This window comes from Microcaecilia unicolor, chromosome 3 (genome assembly GCF_901765095.1).
Source record: "Microcaecilia unicolor chromosome 3, aMicUni1.1, whole genome shotgun sequence".
Taxonomy (NCBI): domain Eukaryota; kingdom Metazoa; phylum Chordata; class Amphibia; order Gymnophiona; family Siphonopidae; genus Microcaecilia; species Microcaecilia unicolor.
Window position 1 is genome coordinate 48869847 of NC_044033.1, and position 16632 is coordinate 48886478.

Here is a 16632-nt window from a genome sequence, read left to right on the forward strand (position 1 = left end):
GAGACTACGTGGAAAGCCCGTCACCAAATAGAAAGGCGGGAGTCATTATCCTATTCCGCAAAGGGCTTCATATTACAAAAAAACGAGTAATTGTGGACCCGCTAGGAAGATATGTTTTCTTAGAAGCTCATGTAAATAACCACCCTTTCTTACTAATTAATATATATGCACCAAACCAATATGACAGGAGGTTCTATCAGACCCTGGTGAGACATGTGCACTCTTTTGATCAGATGCCTATACTTATGGGGGGAGATTTTAACTCAGTATATGATCCATTGCTGGATAGTACTGGAGCCTCTAGAGTAGGGCCAGTGAACTTGACAAAGGGAGTCCCACGGCTGTGCTCGATGTTAGATCTAGTTGATGCATGGCGCCTGTACCATCCGGGAGAGAGGGACTATACCCATTTATCTAGGGCACATGATACACTATCCAGAATCGACTATATCCTGGTTTCGGCAAATAGGATTCCTTGGTTACAACAGGCTGAGATAGGGCCAACACAGGTCTCAGACCACGCTTTTGTGTGGATCACAATTGGGTGTGATGGGGATAGAACTCAGAAGCCTAGGTGGCGATTTCCCACAGAACTGTTCTACGACCCACAGTTTGCCTCCTATATACAATCCCAGTGGAAAGAATATTCAGAGTTTAATGAGAATAGTTATCACTTAGACCCGATACTATTTTGGGAAGCGGCCAAGGCCGTGCTGAGAGGAGCCATAATTTCATATCATTCCTATAAGAAAAGATCTAGAGAGGCAGAGATAGTCAGGATGGGGAAGGTAGTGGGACAGGCACGCCAGAGATTTGGTGCTAACCCAACGCCCTTAAATAAATCAAGACTATTAGAAGCCCAGTCATCTTTGAACCAGTTAATACATGCCAAAGCCAAAAAATCAAATTTTTATTATCGTTATCAGTTATATAAACACGCAAATAAGCAAGGGAAATTGATGACACGACTGTTACAGCAAATGGGTGGTTCCAGATATGTGTCACAAATCAGAGATGCACAGGGGAGTACTCAGCATACTCTGGAGGGAGTGAATGAAGTATTCCGGCAGTTTTATGAAGCTTTATATTCCCCTCCTGAAGATCAGGGGCTTCAAGCCGAGTGTTACTTAGCAGGACAATCACTGCCCCAGATCACAGAGATACAACAAAGTAGCCTTAATAGATTAATAACAGAGGACGAGGTGAGTTGGGGTATACGTGCCAGCCCGTTGCATAAGTCTCCAGGAGTGGATGGGCTCTCCTCTGAGTTTTATAAACTCCTTAGCTCGGATATTGTACCCTGCCTGACAGAGGTTTTCAATAAATGTATAGAGCTGGGGGGTCTACCAGAGTCTTTAAGGAAGGCACAAATCATAGTCCTGTTAAAACCAGGCCGTGACCCACTCTTAGCCAGTTCATATAGACCTATCTCTTTGCTTCCTTTTGAAACAAAATTACTGGCAAAGATTCTGGCAAACAGACTGGCACGGATCCTGCCGGAGATAGTGGAGGAGTCTCAGGTGGGCTTTGTACGAGAAAGATCAGTAGCTCGAAATATGAGACAGATTCTGGGAGCGTTGGAAAGCCTACATGAATCATCAACCCCGGCCTTAATAATTAGTTTTGATGCCGAAAAGGCATTTGATCGGGTTAACTGGGACTTCATGTTTGCCTCCCTGAAGGCATTTGGGATGGAGGGGTTTTTCCTACATGCCATAGAAACGCTGTACCAGGGGCCTGTTGCGGAGGTATGGGTAAACGGGCAGGCATCTGCGACGTTCGGGATTGCCAGGGGTACCCGACAGGGATGTCCCCTCTCGCCCCTTCTTTTTGTGTTGGTGCTTGACCCTCTTATAAGAGAAATCCAGAATATGAGGGAGGTGAGAGGGGTACAGATACAGCAAACTTCCTTTAAGATCTCGGCCTTCGCAGATGACCTTTTGACTATAATACAGGACCCCCAGGTGTCCTTACCGTCACTATTGGACATTTTTGCTGAATTTGGGGATTACTCTGGTTTTCGGCTCAATCTAGACAAATCTGAGGTTATGACACTTCACATGAGGGAGGAGCAGTGGGAAAGTCTATGTTGTCCACTTAAGAGAGTGGGGGAGGCGTTTAAATACCTAGGGATCCAACTCACCAAGGACCCCAAGCTGCTATATAGTGCTAATGTAGAATACTTGCTAGAAGACACCAAGAGGACACTGGGAAGATGGGCAGGGCTACCGATATCGTTAATAGGCCGCATCTCCTTGTTTAATATGGTGCTTTTCCCTAAATGGCTTTACTTTTTACAGACAATCCCATTATATCTCAAGCACCAGGAAGTGAGATCTTTACAAAAACTGCTTTCAAAATTTTTGTGGGCTGGGAAACGACCCCAGATACGATTTTCACAACTGGTGAGGCCTTGGAGGAACGGGGGGATGGGAATGCCGGACATTAAACGCTATAATGTAGCATGTTTACTGCGCCACCTAGGGGACTGGTATCTGCAGAGGGAGGATTATACCCCATTGGGGATAGAAATAGCAAGGTGTAGCCCCTTAAACCTGATGTATGTCTTACATGGGACATTGAAGGACCTACCCACAAGGTTGAGGACTAGTGTATTAGTGGGGCCCTTAAAGGCCATATGGAAGGACTTGGCTAGGCTGTGGTCCTTTGATCCTAGATGTAGTAGATTACTACCCCTTCTAGGGAATGAGGCGTTCCGCCCAGGGGCTGAAAATCCTATAGTGAGATCCTGGGGGGAAGGAGACAAAGTACTTCTACATTATTGGTTGGAGCCTAGTGGTAATCTTAAAACAATGGCCGAATTAAACCTAGACGAAGCGGATTGGGGGGTATGTTTTGCATACGAACAGCTTAGACATTATATAGCTTCACTTCCCCGAGATGCACTTGGTGTTGATCTGACCACTAAGATGGGGGAATTATTTGAGATGATATCAGAGGATCCTATTTCGATATCCATATTACATAAAAGGCTGCTACTGGCAAGACCACAGGGAGACCTCACACGAGTGGCAGCAAAATGGTCAGCAGACACACAAAGAGGGATCACCCCGGGAGATTTGTTAAAGGGTTGGAGGGGAGTTCTGAAATGGACGCAAAACGCAAACCTCCGAGAATGCCAGGTCAGAGTGATATACAGGGCATATACCTCTCAGTCTCGACTGAATCAGATGGGATACATAGAATCTGCCCAATGTAGACGCTGTGGGGCACCGGACAATAATTTCTACCATGCCTTTTGGAAGTGCTCAGCTATAACAGCCTTCTGGACCAGGATAGTTAGATATTTAGAAAGAATAGGAGGGAAAACGGTCAATCAGCAGCCTACGAGTATTCTTTTGGGTTGCCATGCTCCAGTGGAGGGGGGTACGAGATACCAGAATATAATGGCCCATAAGGCTTTTTTGGTGGGTATGAAGTGCATACTTGTTAACTGGACACAAGAACTGAACCCCTCCTTTTGGCAATGGAGGAATCGCCTACATGATTTACTTACGATGGAGCTCCAGGACTCTCTGCTTAACCCTCGGACACAAAGCAATTTTTTCCTTACCTGGGAAGGATATATTAACACTTTGTCCCATAGGGCGAGGAGTCATATTATTAATAAACTTGGTGCATTGTCCAAACTTCCCTCGGCAACTAATGGAAATTAATTGGGATTATAGTCCTCTTTCTACCACCATTTAGGAATTGGAAAGACAGTAGAGCAGACCACGGTGGGGGGGGGGGGGGGGGGGGGGGGGGGGGAGGGGGGGCTTAGGAGGGGGGGTAATAAAGGGGGGGAACCTATTTGGAGTTATATTAGCCCTTCCCCAGCAGGATATGGACGTCTTCCGGAGAGGGGTAGGAGGGCCATCAGACCACAGGCCCCCTGGCTCTCTTACGGAGAGGAGTAAATTAACACATTATGGTTTGATCTTAATTCAAGGCTTTGTGAATGTACAGCTGATACCTGAAGGTGGTTATATCTTTGGGGGGCAAGCATTTGAACATATGGTGTCAATTGGTTGAATGGAAAGATGGGGGGGGAAGGGTTGTTGGGAAATTGTGGTTAATAGATCTTGTTGATTACATGTTAGTTAACAGTACAAGGGGGGGGGGATAAAGTTAAAAGATTAATGGAGACGAGCAATATCGTACAATTTCAGTACTTGGTGTGTGTTGCTTGATTGTAAAGACATTTATATTCTGTAAACACCATTTTTGAGCTTCATTAATAAAAACTGTTGAAACCTAAAAAAAAGGCGGGCAGCCATCGGGTCATCCCCCTCCTCAGAAGGCAGGGTGACCTCATCTCCAAATCCAATGATTCTGAGGAAGAGCCTGGAGACAAAACCGGGCCATCTGTGTCAGATAGCTCCTCGGGATCCAAAATCTCCACCCAGGAATGTTTTGGCAGTAAAGACAGAGGCTGCGGCAACCGAAGTTTGCTCAGGAAGAGACGGGGCTGCCTGAAGAGAAGCTCCTGACTTCTTCAGAAGAATGGCATTGTGCATTAATAAAACAAAATCCGGGGAAAAAGGAACTGAAAGGGACTCCCCTGCTCCCTCTAAATTGCTTTCCTCCATCGGAGCCTGTGCCACAGAAGCGCGCTGTGCCTCTTGTCTGTCAACCGCCATGTGCGGAGCTGGTCGCACCTGAGAGGAAAAAATGGTGCAAGCCAACGCACGCTGCACTAAACGCCCCGAGGAAACCGCCGAAACTATCCGACTCACCGCATGCCTGAGGGGAACCCCTGTCGCGCTGAACACCCGCTATGGGCTGACGGCAGCACGAATCATACTCCCCCGACGCTGCACTCCGGCCCCCACACCAGGAGCAGCGCTTATCCGCCTCAGAAGGCACTGACATGCTCCACAAACGCGGCAGAACGTCTAGCTCCTCCATATGATTAAACAAAACAAAGTCTCTTAAAGAGACGCTTATTTTTTTTTTTTTTTTTTTACTCAGGAGAGAAAGGCAACACCTGATCAGGCCCACAGCCCCGGACGACAGAGGAAAGGTAGGGGGAGACCGGGAGGGACCTGGCACCCACCAGGTGTACACCAGAAGCTACAAACAGCCACTCAACCCCTAGCTGTGCTAAACAAGGCCCAAAGGACACTACTACTACTACTACTATTTAGCATTTCTATAGCGCTACAAGGCATACGCAGCGCTGCACAAACATAGAAGAAAGACAGTCCCTGCTCAAACAGCTTACAATCTAATAGACAAAAAATAAAGTAAGCAAATCAAATCAATTAATGTGTACAGGAAGGAGGAGAGGAGGGTAGGTGGAGGCAAGTGGTTACAAGTGGTTATGAGTCAATAAATTAATTAATAAATTATTAATTATTAATAAAACCTAAACTGCCCAGGGGCTACTCCCAATCAACCTCAAGCTCCCCACAAAAGGCCCCAACCATTGTCTTCCGACTCCAGCAAAAAGAAACAGCAGGAAACAACTCCAAAAAAATGTGAAAAAATGTGAAAAAAATGTGAAAAAAAAACTGCCATTCCAAAAACCCGGAAGCTATCAATCACAAACCTGCAAAGAAAGGATCCTCCCCCGTGAACCAAAGATGTTCACAGGCCTAAAACACAATATCCGAAAAATTGAGCCACGCAGCAAAAAAATCACAAATTCAAAGCTGCGCACAACACACAAAAAAAACCCAAACTTATCTGTATGCAGGGCTTTGCACTAAAATTAAGCGCAATCTTCTCCCAAATAGATCAACAAGCAACCTTCATGTTCCCAACATGCCGGCATGCCAAACAAAATCCCCAACAAGGGAAATGGGACTTGATATACTGCCTTTCTGAGGTTTTTGCAACCATATTCAAAGTGGTTTACATATATTCAGTAGCCAGATCAAACCAGAGCTGCACAGAGATGTCCCTCCACCTGCTAGATAGAGAGAATACTGAGGTTTACTTAGCTGCACAGGTCCACATATAGCAAACCTCAGAGGTTCTATCTGCACCTGCTGGTAGAGGGACACAACCCACAAGTCTCTGGATTGATCTGTGGGACGCTATGGAATAACCCGTTTCCATTGAAGGCAAATCCAGTACTTGGCAGGATCCCAAAAGAGGAATAAGTTCCATGCTGTTTATCCCAGGAATAAGCAGTGAATTTTCCCCAAGTCCACCTTAATAATCATGTACAGACTTTTCTTCTATGAACGTGTCCAAACCTTTTTTAAACCCTGCTACACTAGCAGCTTTTATCACATTCTTTGGCAATGAATTTCAACGTTTAATTATTTTATGTTTCAACGGTTTTTATTGATGACAGGTCAAGAAATACAAATTCACTATAACACAATAATAACATATTTGCTAAAAACACCACGAACACACAATAATGTTGCTAGGCATCAAATGTTACATTTTCCCCTCCCCCTTCAACTAGTGGAGAAGTACATGCTCGGATACCCATGATATACTAGTCATTCAACCCTATATTTCAACATTGGTATGGATGACAAATAAAATTCTGTGCAATTAACAATTAGCTCAAACACATAATTATTTTATTTATTTGTGGCATTTGTATCCCACATTTTCCCACCTATTTGCAGGCTCAATGTGGCTTACATTGTTCCGTCATGGCGACCGCCATTTCCAGAGTGAGAGATACAAGTGGTATTATATTAGAGATCATGGTTGGCACGGGTAGGTTAAACAGTCAAGTATAAAGAGTTCATATTTGGAATTAGAGATAGAGTAGTATTGTGTTAAAGTTCATTCGTAGTAGAGTAGATTAAACAGTGAAGTATAAACAGATCATATTCGGAGTTAGAGATAGAGTGGCATTGCATTATAGTTTATTCGTGGTAGAGTAGACTTTGGTAGTCAAGTATAAAGAGATTTTTTTTTACACATCGAGTGAGGAAATATTTTCTACGATTTGTTTTAAATGTTCTACTTAGTAACTTCACTGCATGCCCTCTAGTCCTTGTACTTTTGTAACAAGTAAACAAGCAATTCATGTCTACCAATTCCACTCATTATTTTATCATCCTTTATTATGTCTCCCCTCATCCTTCTCTTCTGCAAGCTATAGAGCTCTGACCTCTTTAGCCTTTCCTCATAAGAAAGTTGTTCCATTCCCTTAATCATTTGGTCACCCTTCGCCATACTTCTTCTAGTTCAGCTGTATTTATTTATTTATTTAACACATTTATACCCCTCATTTTCCCACTAGTTGCTTACACAATACTGGAGAGATAGGCTCCATCTGGGTAAAATACAAAATACAATCCATCGTTTCGGTGTGTCGCAAAAATGCGAAGATCAGGTTGGGTCTGGGGAATAGGCCTTCTTAAACAAGGTGGTTTTCCTTGTCTTCCTGAAGTTGAGGTGGTTCTGAATTGAATTAACGGTTTTAGATAATGCATTCCATAGTTTTGTACTTATGTAAGAGAAGCTGGATGCATCAGTAGATTTGTATCTAAGACCACTGCATTCTGGATAATGTAAATTTAGATAAGTTCTGGATAAACTGGTACTATTTCTAGGTGGCAGATTTATTAGGTTCAACATGTATTCACGGACTTCGCCGTAGATGATCCTGTGTACCAGAGTGCAAACTTTGAAGGCAATGTATTCCTTGGTGGGAATGCGTTCCTTGGTGTATCTTTTTTGAGATGCGGTGATCAGAATTGTTCACAATATTCAAAGGTGCAGTTGTGTCAAGGAGCAATACAGAATACTAGCATTTATGTGCCTAACTGCTAGGAATGTCCATGACTTACCCAAGGCTAACTCCCCCAGCAGGTATGCAAAACAGAATTTGCATGCACATGTTATAGAATACCAATTAAGGGCAGTTGTGTGCAGAACTTCTAATTAATGCCAGTTAGTGCCAAAACCAAATATAGCCTATTATTGCTCATTAACACCAATTACTAACTCATTACATTACTTTACATCTGCAACTGACCTTATTCTGTAACACACTCAAGCCTGAAAAAAATATGTTTACTGTGTCAATGAGAGAATTAAATATACAACCCCGTTTATAATAAATAAATTATATGAAGAAAGGGAATAGAGTCCTCAGAATCAGAAAAGGCACTAACCTGTGCCTGGCCATAAAAGCAAATAAGGGTTATTTAAACCTCCTCTGTACCACCATGTAACCCAAAACCCTCTATAAAACCAAATGTATATTCTCTTCTTATTTCCAGTATCCATGATAAATTGTAAGCCACATTAAGCCTGCAAAGAGGTGGGATAATGTGGGATACAAATGCAATAAATAAATAAAGGCCTCTCACATCGATGCTGCGCTGAAGTACTTCTTACGTCCCTGGACTCATATCCCAATCATTCCCTCTTAACATGCACAAAATAATATGTGAATCCAGCCCAAACTCAACATAAATTGTGTAATGAAAAGTGTCACACAGTTCAATAACGATAGTGCTCTAAACAGCACTTAGCTGAAAAACACCATGGTGGCTTGGCATTCTCCAGTTCAATAAGGAGCCTTGTTTGGCTTCGTCGTCAGGAGCCAATTACCAATCGTATCTGCTGCCAAACTTTAACATATCAATCAGTCTTGGGATGTAAGAAGCACTTCAGTGCAACAGCAATGTCAGAGGCCTTTGCAGAGGAGGTTTAAATAGACCCTTATTGCTTTTATGGCCAGGCACAGGTTACTGCCTTCACGCTGATACTGAGGACTCTACTCCCTTTCTTCATATAATTTAGCAGTTACAGACAGGATATATATATATATTTAATTTTCTCATTGATGACACAGTAAACATATTTTTTCAGGCTTGAGGAGTGTTTTTGTTATCATAAAAGCCTCTCTTCATTCAGAATTATCTTTTGGTGGTATTTTCCTTATTCTATAACTTGCATGCACAACTTTCCATGCTAAACATAAAGTTGGGCACGCAACTTTATAGAATCAGAGGGTTTGTGTCTATGGAAAAAATGCTTAGTAGCTAAATGACAACTGGTCCACTTATAATAAACAAAACCAAACACAATGCAAAGTCATGTAAATACCAACTCAAAGTCAACAAAGAAAAAAATGAGAATTATAAGAAAATAGTTATCATCCAAAATCCAACATGCATTTCAAAAAACAATCTGCAACTAGAACACTTCAACAAAATAAAAGACCTTTCAACACAATTTTTGCTACATTTATATTTATTCAAAGAACACAATCAAGCCTGATCTTCTCAAATGTGTTTAAAAAAACACAAATTAAAAACCAAAGATGCAATATTTTAGAGTTCTGTCGGTTTCATTCTCTAAATAAATTAGAAACAAATGTACACAAAATCTTTCAAAAATTGTTTCAAACTATTATTTTCTCCTCAGCATGAAGATACAACAGGATGTATGATAGTCATGAGACAGTCTTACTCACAGAGAAGGATGTCAGTGCCTGAAGAATATTAACTAATAACAAAAACATTGAAGTTCATCAATACAACAGCTGTTGCAAAAAATGCTACTGCTACACTGGGCAGGCCTAACCATTACGCAAACTAGGCAGTCACCTAGGGCAACAGCAAGCACTTATGTTTAGTAATTCAAAACAATCACTTCTAACAGACACAAACTCAAAGAACCATTGGTGTGCAGTTTTACCCACAGGGAGGTTGGACAGTTCTCATATAGTTATTTACCTGAGTAAATTACTGTTTATTATCTAGAAGTATAATATCAAATTATGCATTTTTACAGGATGGTTTTGTGATCAAGATTGTTGCATTTAGTTATCAGTATCTCAGGGGAGGGGAGCCTAGTGATCTGAAAGCTAACTGAAAGGGGGTACATGGCTGAAGATACCTCTAGGGCAGTAGTTTTCAACTCAAGAAAACAGTGCCTGCAAATCTATCTCATGCATATTCATTGATACAGTCATAATCATTTACCACTTAACAATTTTATTACATAATGCATATTAAATCTTTATTGAATTCAATATTTATAAACATACAAATATCCCCCAATGTTCAACCCACCTGTCCTCCCTCTGGAACATTCAATAACGATGGCCCACAAATTAATTCAATTTGCACCGCATATAGTTGACTATTATCAGTTCATATTCAAAATGTCATCCCACACAGAAAAAAAAATCACTGTTTTTACTCCATCATAGTGTGGTCTGAGAAGTCTGAAGCAGGGTTTGAGTGTTGGCAAAACATGATATCGTGTTGGGCCTGGAGAACTTGGAAGCAAGCTGTTTTATTTGTGGACTGACCAGTGGGCTCCTCTGTCGAGCAGCTATGCTATAATGTGTTTGGATGGACCTTTTTAACAGAACCTGAATTTTGTAAAGAGTTGTAAGATAGATTAATTTATGGATAGTGCAAGGACTGTTCATCGAGACTGACAATTTTTTTCTTCCCCTCTGTTTTTCTGAATGCATATTATTGTAGATAGCCTGAAAACCCAACTGGCCAGGAGGTCCCTTAGAACTGGGTTGAAAACCACTGGTCTAGAGCACTTTAAACCCCTGAAGGCATCCTACTACTTCAGTACTTCCTAGCCACACAAATAAAATATCTATTGTAAAAACGTAACTGAAGTTACTCAACACTCAAATTGCAAAGAAACCACAATACCTACATGCTTATATATTAGTACATATAAAAATAAACTGTCATGTTCCATTTTGTCTGCAGCACAGTCAATTTTCCCAGATAAGAATGAAAAGTGTGCAAGTTTGACAAACTTCACTATATCTTATCATCATGTAACTATGAGTGCCTGGTTACTCTGACTGCTGGGACGCTGAAATTTAACACATCGATCTATTAAAATAAAAATAACAATAAAACAAAACACAAACTATCCTCAAGCACTATTTATAATTTCACAACAAAAAAAAAAGCAAAAAACAAATTAACAAAATACTCTATTTTACATAGGTCATATGCATCTAAAATGGGTCAGCCTGCCAGGCCCTAGCTCGACCAACTTTTTTGCCGATCTCCTCTACACTGTCCCAAGAAGCAGATAAGTAGAAACAACACCACAAGGATGCCTGCACCCTGACGCTGGTCTTGCCAAACTGACAGGACTAACAAAACCTGCGTAAGAAAACAGCAGCCAACTGCGCAAGCCATTTCCCTTGAGCTACTTAAAAAGGAGTAACCTAACCCCAAATTCCGACTTCCCCATCCCAATACTACCCAATAAAGCTTTTTTTTTTTTTTTTTCCATACCTCGCCGCCGTTGACAAGATGCCACAATTCCACCTCCTCTCTCCTTCGCTTCTACATCCAGCCTCCAAGATTTCCGGAAAAGGAAAGGGGGCGAATACAAACCACTTCCGCGCATGCGCATCAAAACGGAAACGCCCCTGTCTGTAATGCCCAGCCTAGGTCGCTCGCGCTCAGCTCACACGCACACGGACGGTCTGGACGGTCCACAGGCTAGGGCAAGGCAGGTGGTGGTGTTATTATACCCGCAGAATCCATTATCTCACTCTCTTGCAACATCTGGAAGTCTCCCTGAGGCACAGTGGAGATATGGACCAATATAGAAAGGCTATGCCTTTGTACTAAAGTTTAGCGTACAGCTTCCTAAGGCACATATACAAAAAAAAGAAAGTTGCTCCTCAGTCCAGTAAACAAATCAAATGCAAATCATCTGTGTGGGGGAAAGAAAACTGACAGATGCATTCGCTCGCCTGTGGTAGTATTGTGGCACCCAACAAAATTATATCAATGCCTGAGTTGCATATGCATATTTTTCCCTACGTGAACTGAAATTAAAATTCTATCCCTGTTTCTTTTTCTTAAATGAGCATTCACAACTTTTTTTTCTTTTTTTTTGTTTTTGTTGGCTTCCGTGAAGAGGAGGAGCAGAGGTTTGATGAAAACAAGAAACGTATCATCAGTACTTTGACTTGCATGTGAATACAACTATTCATATGCCGAGCTGCTATTCTATGCATCATATGCAGTGGAGTGATCCATAGGGGTGTGGCCCTACCAATATTTTGCTCAACACAGTATTGGCAACTAAAGAACCTTGAGAGAGTTGGAACTTGGTTTGTTTAGCCCTGCCAAGCAAACAGATGTTCTGCTGTGCATACAGTTTTTAAACGCTGTATGTGTAGAACTGTCATTAGTTGCCCCTAGGGGAATTATAGTCATCTGGACTATTGTAACTCACTCTACGCCAGCTGCAAAGAGCAAATACTTAAAAAACTCCAGACAGCCCAGAACACGGCAGCCAGACTAATATTCGGCAAATCAAAATATGAAACCCCTACGTGAAAAACTACACTGGCTCCCACTCAAAGAACACATCACGTTTAAAATTTGTACCCTAGTCCATAAAGTCATCCATGGAGATGCCCCAACATACATGTCAGACCTAATAGAACTACCACCCAGAAACGCAAAAAAATCTTCTTGCACGTTCCTCAATCTTCATCCTCCCAAGTGCAAAGGCTTGAAATATAAATTAATGCATGCATCAACCTTTTCCTATACAAGCACACAACTGTGGAACGCGTTGCCATGCAACCTGAAAACGGTCTATGAATTGATCAACTTCCATAAACTATTGAAAACTTATCTCTTTGACAAAATATATCACAAAGATCAACACGTGTAACTGCACTATCTTTAATATATCTAGAAATGTTCTTTAAAACTATCATGTATTTCACCACCATGTAACCCAAAACTCTCTGTAAAACTAATTGTATATTCTCTTCTACCTCCAGTATCCATGATGAATTGTAAGCCACATTGAGCCTGCAAAGAGGTGGGATAATGTGGGATACAAATGCAATAAATAAATAAAATAATGTGCTAATGAGCAATGCTGAATTTGCACAGAATTCCCGTCCTCTGCAGAACATATAGAATTCTACCTTTCCTGTGCAGAAGTCTGCAGTCTGCAGAATATGCTTGACTTGCAGCTGGCTGCCTCTCTGCATACCTGCACATGTACTACTACAGTGCAGCAAGAGAAAGAGGCTGTACAGCCGCATATCGGGCTGCTTCCCACCTTCTCTAATGCTTTGGTCCTCAGTGGGTCCTCTGTACAGGGGCCCACGTGACTCAAAGGAACGGTGGGGCCCAGGAAGGCAGCAGAGGAGGAAGCAGCCCGATGTGCTGCTGTGCAGCTCCTCTCTTGCTGCACTGTAATGATGCAAGTGCAGGTAGGCAGAAAGGGAGGGAGGGGGTGGAGGGGCTGCAGAAAGGTGTATGAGGTGGTGTATGCCATGGGGATGGGAGCTGAGGTACATGGGGTTGCCTAGTGGGAACTGGAGAAAGGTGGATAATGTGTTTGTATGTTATATGATGCAGGACTAAAAAAAGGTGGGGGGTGTACGCATTTGGAGGGAAATGCCAGCCCTTATAATGGGGGAATTGGCACAAGAAAATTACAAATAAAGTTGGGCCTTTTAATAAAGTGCGCTAACAGATTTAGTACATGCTAACAAATTAGTGTGTCAAGTGCCATGCAGCACATAGATATACAATGGGCTGTGAGGCACTTAGCAATAGCATGCACTAAATTCATTAACGCATCTTAGTAAAAGGACACCAAAGTGTGTAGAATTTTTTATTTTTATACACAGAATTGTCCCAGGAGTATCTAGCGCTGACTATATTATTATTATTATTACATTTGTATCCCACATTATCCCACCTTTTTGCAGGCTCAATGTGGCTTACAATTCATCGTGGATACTGGAAATAGAAAAGAATGTACATTTGGTTTTACAGCAAGTTTTGGGTACATGATGGTGAGATACATGATAGTGTTAAAGCCATAGACATTAGGTACATGATAGTGTGAAAGCAAAAGACATTAAAGAACATTCCTGGATATCTTCAAGAATGTAGAGTTACGCGTGTTGTTCTTTGTGATATATTTTGTCGAAGAGATAAGTTTTCAGGAGTTTGCGGAAATTGGTCATTTCGTAGACCTTTTTCAGGTTACGTGACAATGAGGCATATTTTCAAAGCACTTTGGGAGGCTAAGTTCCATAGGTTTCTATGGAACTTTGGGAGGCTAAGTGCTTTGAAAATGAGCCTCAGTGTGTTCCAGAGCTGTGTGCTTGTATAGGAAAAGGTTGATGCATGCATTGATTTGTATTTCAAGTCTTTACATTTGGGAGGATGAAGATTGAGGAATGTGCGGGAGGATTTTTTTGCATTTCTGGGTGGTAGTTCTATTAGGTCTGACATGTAGGCTGGGGCATCTCCATGGATGGTTTTATGGACCAAGGTACAGAGTTTGAACGTGATGCGTTCTTTGAGTGGGAGCCAGTGTAGTTTTTCGCGGAGTGTTGCGCTTTTGTATTTTGGTTTGCCGAATATAAGTCTGGCTGCCGTGTTCTGGGCTGTCTGGAGTTTTTTTGAGTATTTGCTCTTTGCAGCCGGCGTAGAGTGAATTACAATAGTCCAGATGACTAAGTACCAGTGATTGTACCAGGTAGCGGAAGACATTCCTTGGGAAAAATGGTCTGACTCTTTTTAGTTTCCACATTGAATGAAACATCTTTTTAGTTATGTTTTTTGCATGATTCTCAAGTGTTAGGTGTCGCTCAATGGTGACTCCAAGGATTTTTAGGGTGTCTGAGACTGGTAGACTTAGATTAGGTGTGTTGATGGTGGTAAATTCCTTCTTGTTGTATTGCGAGGTGAGTACTAGGCATTGGGTTTTTTCAGTTGAAATGCATCTGCCCAGGAGTTCATAATGTGTAGGCATTGGTTGATTTCATCGGAAATTTCTCTTAGATCGTGTTTGAATGGGATAAAGATTGTTACATCATCAGCATACATATATGGGTTTAGATTCTGATTCGATAGTAGCTTAGCCAAGGGTGTCATCATTAGGTTGAATATGGTCGGTGAAAGGGGGATCCCTGTGGAACTCCGCATTCAGGTGTCCATGTGGCTGATGTAGTCAAGTTTGATGTCACTTGATATGAGCGGGTGGTTAGGAAACCCTTGAACCATCTGAGAACGTTACCTCCGATTCCGAAGTATTTGAGGATGTGTAATAAAATTCCATGGTCAACCATGTCGAATGCGCTTGACATGTCAAATTGTACCAGTAGTATGTTGTTGCCGTTTGCTATCAATTGTTTGAGTTTGGTCATAAGCGTGACTAGTACGGTTTCCGTACTGTGATTAGAGCGAAAGCCTGACTGGGAATCGTGCAGTACCGAGAACTTGTTTAGATACTCTGTGAGTTGTTTGCATCCTTGGGTATGGGGGCGAGTAGAATATTACCCTTCTCCTTTGGGAAGAGTCCATTTTGTAGCATGAAATACACGTGGTTAGTTAGGTCCATTATAAATTGTTGGGGGGGCCGACTTCATGAGGTTGTTTGGGCATATATCTAATTTACAGCGAGATTTGGCGAATCTTTTAAGTGTCTGTGAGATAAGATCTTCTGGTAGTATGGTGAATTCAGTCCAGATCCTGTCTGCTGGGTGGATTCCGGGTTCTGGGTCTAGGCATTCTAGGAGTGTAGTATATTCGATTGGGCTGGCTGGTATTTTGAGTCGTAGTTTTATGATTTTCTCGTTGAAGTATTTCGCCAAGTCGTCGGCTCCTGGAGTGTCTTTGTTGTTGTTGGTGACTGGGGTTGTGTCTAATAGTTTATTCACGAGTTGGAAGAGTTTGTGTGTGTCTTTGTAATTTGGCCCGACTTCAGTTTTGTAGTATTGTCTTTTGGTTTGTCTTATGGCATATTTGTATTTCCTTCGGAGTAGTTTCCAAGCGTTAAGAGTGGGATCATCTTTTTTTTTTTTGTTCCACGTACGTTTTAGTTTCCTAACTTGTGTTTTGAGATTTTTCAGTTCTTCATTGAACCATGATATTGAATTTTTCCTGTGTGAGGTTCTGGTTTGAATTGGGGCAATGTTGTCTAGTATCAGTTTGCATCTATTATCCCAATTAGAGAGGAATTGGATTGTGTCTGTCTTTGTTGTCCATCCGTCAATGTAGATCTGTTGCCAAAATTCAACTGGGTCTATTTTTCCTCTTGTGGTGTAAGTTTTTCATATTTGTTTGTTAGGTAGGTCTTTCCTTCTCCATTGGAGGGTGATGTTTGCTATATAATGGTCTGACCACAGTACAGGTGACCAATTAGTATTAGTTAATATAAAGTTTGCTTTGTGTTCAAATTTGTGTGTTATGATGTCTAATGTGTGTCCTTTTTCGTGTGTCAGTTGCGTATTTGGTTCTTGTAGGTCCCAGAGCTGTAGGAATTCTTTGCAGTCTTGGGTACTTGTTGTGGTAAGATCTTCCAGGTGTAAGTTGATATCTCCTATTATGATAAGGTTAGAGGAAGAGATACAGGTGTTCGAGATAAAGTCCATGAGGTGTGTTTGGCTATCTCACCAGTTTCCTGGAGGTCTGTAGAGTATAACTGCGTTAAGGTGTTCCTGTAAGTTTGGGTGACTTATTCTTATGGAAGCGATTTCAAGTTGTGGCAGTATGGATTCAGCTCGGTTTGTGATGTTGAATTCAGATTTGTATATTATGGCTATTCCTCCTCCTCTTTTTCCGTTTCTTGTCCAGTGTGTAATTCTGTATCCTGGTGGACATAGTTCTAAGATTATAGGGTCTTGAAGGTTATGGACCCAGGTTTCAGTGATAA

General features: G+C 41.7%; 1 protein-coding gene across 1 annotated transcript in view; it reads right to left on the minus strand.

Annotated features, from left to right (window-relative positions):
• Window positions 1-11278, minus strand: part of LYST (lysosomal trafficking regulator) — a 347836-nt gene extending 336558 nt beyond the window's left edge. The window contains exon 1 of the mRNA XM_030195890.1: window positions 11217-11278. The gene's annotated coding sequence lies outside the window, so the exon portion shown is untranslated. The remainder of the gene's footprint in view (window positions 1-11216) is intronic.
• Between the last annotated feature and the right edge of the window lie 5354 nt (window positions 11279-16632).